This window comes from Camponotus vicinus, unplaced genomic scaffold (genome assembly GCF_025532165.1).
Source record: "Camponotus vicinus isolate PSW18456_S1 unplaced genomic scaffold, iyCamVici1.0 SCAF_3, whole genome shotgun sequence".
Lineage (NCBI taxonomy): Eukaryota > Metazoa > Arthropoda > Insecta > Hymenoptera > Formicidae > Camponotus > Camponotus vicinus.
This window is the reverse complement of record NW_028141967.1, coordinates 10,202,880-10,209,399: the sequence shown is the minus strand read 5'-3', so window position 1 is coordinate 10,209,399 and position 6,520 is coordinate 10,202,880. Positions and strand designations below refer to the sequence as shown.

General features: G+C 37.0%; 1 pseudogene; it reads left to right on the top strand.

The window, feature by feature from the left end:
* Positions 1-1,336: 1,336 nt before the first annotated feature.
* LOC145968983 (uncharacterized) lies at positions 1,337-2,097 on the top strand (annotated as a pseudogene).
* The last annotated feature ends 4,423 nt before the right edge of the window (positions 2,098-6,520 follow it).

Genomic DNA, 6,520 nt, shown 5'->3' with positions numbered 1-6,520 from the left:
GTTATAAAATTTAATAAATAAACAAGAACTGCATCCTGTAGCAAAGACTATGATACATTTGCAACTGCATATACCACATACACGATATACTGAGGAAGAGAAAATGCTTTCGAAACAATTATATTATTACTCAGCATCAGCATTTTGCCGTTTAAAGGAAGCAGGTTGCAATTTTCCTAGACAAAGAACAATTAGAAGATGGGTAGAAGAATATAATATAAAACCAGGATTTTGTGATACTATATTTCAAAAATTAAAAGAAAAAATAGCACAAATTCCTGAGAAAGAAAGAGTGTGTGCCTTGAAATGGGATGAAATGTCTATTAAAAGTTATGAAGAATATTCTTCGAAATTAGATGAAATAGGTCTTGTTGATCTAGGACCTTTGGGTAGACAAACAGAAAGAACCAAGTGCGTTTTTGTCTTTTGTCTTGATAGCTTAAATGTACGTCATCCATGGCGACAACCATTCGCATATTTTCTCCCAGGCAAATGTATGAGATCACATGAAATAATTCATTTACTCCAAATATGTCTAGATAAATTGAATGAAACGGGTGCTAATGTGAAACTGGTAACATGTGATCAAGGTACAAATAATCAAGCTGCTTATAATCAACTAGGCATTGATGTACAAAAACCGTATTTCATACATAATAATAAAAAATATTATACTTTATATGATTTTCCACATCTGATAAAAAGATTAGCGAGTTTCCTTAGAACGCATGATAATTTATATTACAAAGTAGAAATAATTGCATCATACTCTGATTTTATAAAAACCTGGAACATTGATAATGCGACAAAAGGAGGTTCAAATTTATTGTCCCATATTACACAGGCACACATTCATCCGAATTGTTTTGAAGCGATGAATGTAAAAAGAGCGTTTCAATTATTTAGCCATACATTCGCAGCTGCAATTAAACTAGCCGGTGACGAAAAAGGATTAAATTCAAATACATGGAAAGCGACGGCTGATTTTGCAAAGTATATGAACAACGTTATTGATGCTTGCAACTCATACAGTCTTAATGTCACATTCGGCGGAAAACGGCCATTATCGAAGAAAAATCCTGATATTGAAGATCTGTTGTCAAACTTCATGCAGTGGTGTTCGGGATGGATCAAATTTCCGAACAGAATACATCAAGTTCCTTGTTTTAAAGGTTTTGTCATTACGACACAAGCAATTTTTGCTTTGTATAAGGAACTTACAAGTAAAAATGAAGAATTTGAACTTGCAACAGGTTTATGCAATCAAGATTCAGTGGAACATTTATTTTCAAAACTTCGACAACGCGGCGGATTTAATCCTAATCCAACTGCAAGAATGGTGCAACTATCAATTAGACATATATTATCCACTGGTTACATTCAGACAAGCGATAAGCTTGTGCAATGTGCAATGTCTTGAAAGTGAAGCTCTCATTAATAAACCGAATCAAGTTATTAAGACGGTCAAAAATTGTATGAGTGAAAATAATGTTACTGCTGTTCATGATGTTGATGACGATGTTGATGCCGACCTAACAGAATTACTGGACAAACATGCAGACATTCTCGAAGAGTATGATGTGAACAATGTAAGTATATTTAATAATTATGATGAAAATGCAATAACATATTTTGCAGGGTATGTCGCACGACGATGTATTGAAAAACAATTGTGAGAATTGTCGTGCAACAATGTTGAAAACGCCAATGGAGGACGCAATGCCAAATGAAAGATACATCGAATATCGTGAATATCCTAACACAGATGAGGATGCTCCAACAATTACAAAATTAGCTCGACCAACAAGCTTCTTTATAAATATAATGAAAACGCAGTTAATGAGCTTCAATCGTTCATGGCAACGTCATTGGGCATCCACACAAGTTCTTGAAAAGATAACGAATGAAGGTATGTATGCAACGAATAAAATGCATACCGGATGGTTTGATAGAAATGATAAATGTTACAATCACCGCATGCAAGCGTTAAAATTTTTAATGACGGTTAAAATATATTCCCGTACGCGATATAATAATCATGCTGCGAAAACAGCAAATATATTTAATAGAAAAATAAAAAAGTTAACAAATAAATAAAATTTGATAAACAAATTAAAATACTATAAAATAAAGAAAATATAAATAACATAGAACATACTTTATATTGTAACTTACACAAAGTACGAAAGCATCCTTTCTTTTTGATATTATTAGTATTTTAAAAATCGGTTTTTGGCCTAATATAATATAAAATTGATTTTTTATCATTGATTCACTGATTTTTAATTTATTTTTTATGTTCAATAATAGGAAAAAAATATGCATTTTCCAATGTCATGGAAGATCGCAATCACAGTTAAAAAAAATAGCATAAATGTCAGAGACTAGCAAATCTATCACGGAAAGAAAATAGTAAAACAAAAAAGTTATAATGCGAGCATGCCATGAAATTGGGAAATCATATTTAAATTTGTAACTATTTATGACATCTCAAGATGCGAATAATATAAAGATTTTAAGGAAATGCATTCATGTTTGTCTCATTACTCGTTGACACACGGTATTCAAATTAAATAAAACATAATTAAAGGAAAAGCTGTAAATAAATACCGTACAGATATAACAAATCACATAAAAATATATAACAGTGATTTTTAATAAATCACAATCATAAAAGAGACGTCTGTAAAAAATTTGGTTATAGAGAAAAGAGACGTAACCTATATACTCTTCAAGGCAATCTACATGTAGATTTCCCCCGTGATAAGATTTGTTAGTCTTTCATTTATGCAATTTTTTTAACTGTGATTGTGATTTTTGTGTCATGCTTAGCACAAGGTCAACGAGAAATAAATTTTCTTAAACATTTTTCTCAAACAGTTTGAATATAAATTCTATGTTAAATATAGTAAAAAAATATTGATAAAATTATTAAATGATCTTCTTTGTATTAAAATTAGTACAAAGAAGAGGCAGCTACAAAACATTAGGATCTCAAATTTACAGTAATATTGTAACAAAATGTCACTTACATGTGTAATGTAGATATTATATTATAATTAAAAATTATTTTATTTTATAATTATTTTATTTATTTTTATATATAAAAGTCTAAATAAAAAATGTTATACATATCATTTGAAATAAAGCTATTATTTGGTTTCGCTAATAACATATTTCAATTTATTGTCTATTTTCTTTTCATTTTTGTCGAATTTATTTAAAAATAATATAAATATAGTTATTAACGGAGCCAGATATTCCTGGTAGCATGTGTAAACGGTACTCAGGGTTCGGGCATCAACGACCAGAGAATGGTCGCGAGAGGTTTTTAGTTGGTATGCCCAGTCATTGGCGGGAGAGCACAACACTACTCCTACCAGCGCTTGTCCTGACTTTAAGGTGGGGCACAGTCGCTGGCGGGGGTGTGCATAAGGAGCATTTTTCCCTCGTAAAAAAAAAAAATTATTTATTTACAATGTAATTCTAATCTCTTTATTCCAAACATTTGCCCAATATCTTCCTTATTTTCCTATAATATTTTATCTTTATGGATACATACAGGGTGAGCCATTTTAATTAACGCACGCAATTATTTCGGAAACAAAGCATTTTAGAGAAAAATGTTTCAGACAAAAGTTTTATGGTTTCGAGGGGGCCATAAGATGGTATCATTGGTTTGACACTGAAGAGTCATTTGAAGGTCACGTGAAGGTCACTTCAATTTTTTTAAACGGAACACCCTATATATTTTTGCACTGTTACATCCCGCGCCTGATTTTTCCACGAACTTTCATGTAAATCTTCTAAGTTTCTTTCAGCGCATTTGAAAAGCGCGCCAAGGCGCGCTATGACACCGAACTCCGACTAGCGGCCGAGCGCGGCACTGCGTTAGATTTAAGCCTCCGCCAAGCGCCCAGAGATGGCGCTCAGCTAGGGCCCCTCCCTCTCCAAGCTCCCCACTTTCGACCGCCGCAGCAGTCGAGCCGCCGAAATCGAGGGACCTCGGAGCGGGCCCAGACTCAAGCAGTCTAACTCGCGACACCGAACCGACAAGTCCCAAGCTGGACTCTAACTCTAATTCCATATCATAATCTTAACTCAAATTCCAAATTCATTATAAATTCATTCTCGAATCTAAGTGCTAGTTTAAATATATTACATTTTGTGTATTATTTTAGAAATATATATTAGTGTGTGCTAAACTTCGTGATCATTCAAAAGAATCCTAATTCAATAAATCCACATCCCACGCGACGCGACGTTAATATACAGATATTCTTAACCAGGCACGTGCTACTAAATTATAACAATTAAATCGAGTTTTCGTATTTGAAGTGACGACAGAGAGGACAAACCGCTCGTCGCCTACAGAAAATACGAAGCATAATTGATTACTTCTGATTCAAAGTGACGACTCAGAGAGGACAAGCCGCTCGACGTCTACAGAAAATCCGAAGCATAATCAATCATTTCTGATTTGAAGTGACGGCTCAGAGAGGACAAGCCGCTCGACGCCTACAGAAAATCCGAATATGACTTTAATTTTCTACAATGCCTAAAACACGCCGTGCCGGTAGGAAAAATCAACTCCGTCGGATGATAGCGAGACATTACTACGCCGCGTCCACCAATTATATCGATATCGTAGAAACAAACCACTACGATAAAGAATACGAACAATTATTCGCGAGTGCAAATAAAACCACGTGCTTAATAAAGTGGCCAGAACGACTCATCCCCATCGACGTTGATAACCAGCCGCATCAACCCGCTTCCGTTCATCCCGGAGACCCGCGTGGAGCGCCGCGATCCCCGCCTACCAGTGCAGCCTGATTAATCAACGCGGCCAGGCCACGTGGAAATTAATCTTTGAAAGGAAATGAAGCGAAGCCATCTTGGAGGTAAGTGACGGTTGAAAATTCCTGTTTGTGCAAGTCACGACTTTTTGCCAGGCCCATCGTGTTTTTGTATAAGGTTTCACTTTTACGATCTTAGCCCGACCCTTCGGCGCCGCGGTACATTCCAGTGGTCAATCGAGTCTCTCTGTATTAAATTCCCGGCCTTATCTCCGCGAATTACCGCGAATACCGGCTCTATTCCGCGAATAATAGCCAAATATTAATAATAATAATAACAACAATTCGAATTCATAGTGATAAATGACCGCGGTCCTCTCCTTAAGCTGTAATTAACGAAATTATGAATTGGGATTTAATCCGACGCTTGGGATTTAACGCGATGACCCACTGACCCAGTGACCTAATTTTTATTTTGGGATTTAACGCGATGACCCACTGACCCAGTGACCTAATTTTATTTTGGGATTTAACGCGATGACCCACTGACCCAGTGACCTAATTTTTATTTTGGGATTTAATGCGATGACCCAGTGACCTACATAAATTGACCCAATTACCCCGTGACCTACTTTCCCGAATCCCTTTAAACCGACGCTGCGTTAAAGGGACTTAGTCCCAACCGAGACCTACTTTCAAGAAAATCCCTGGAAAATCGGATTTCACCCGATAAAATCGCTCTTCCCCGATGCGATCCCGCGTGTTTCGTGATCGGATCACTCAGGCCCCCCTTAATACCCCCGATCTCTCCCTGAGCTTTTGCCAGAAAGCTTGCGGTTTCGCGAATAATCAAACTAGAGCCGCTCTGTGCGCATTCTGTTATTATTCCCTGCCCGCTGAAGAGCGTCTACGGTATAATTACGTGACGAAACATAGACTTATAATTGGCGAACCCATCGGATTCGGGTGTTACTCCTGTGGAAGTAGATTAAGCAGCATCAGAATTAGCGACGAATGCCCCGAGTGCCCTGAGCGACTTCTAGACTATTGGCTACACCCTGCCAATCATCCAGTAACTCAAGACGGTAATATAGTCATCCCTATCGTGTACCCCGACGAAGAGTCCACTGACTCCGAGCCCGAACAATAATTCCGAGCGCTTCAGATCGCACGTATCCCCGGGAAGAGCCGCATAGGTTCGCTTGACCCGAAAAAGCGATCGAGCCCCGCGACGTCCGAATTCTCTTTTAGAGCCGCGACATCCCGGGACGTAACAGCACACTCTTGTAGCTTATCTCGAGAGCTTTCCAAAACGCTATAATTAAGTACCTTTTCGTTAAGTACTTTTTGAGTTATGAGGCTTGAAATAATTTCTTAATTTTACATAAACCGTAAAATATCTTGTAAAATATTCATTTTTCGATTATCTTACCTTAATACTTTTACGTACAAAATAATGAGAGGAATCAATTGGTGTAAAGAAAACACATAGTTGATTTTAAGAAAAAATATGGAATTGTTAATTGCAAATTACATACAGGCGATCATGTGGGGCGCTCGACGCGATCAGCTGATTGCTGCACACGATGAGTGTAATAATCAGTGTGTGTGTGTGTGTGTGTGTGTGTGGTGTATTTATGCACGCGTATCCACACATGCACCGTACTCTCTCTCTCTTTCTCTCTCTCTCTCTCTCCCTCTTTCTCTCTCACTCTCTCACT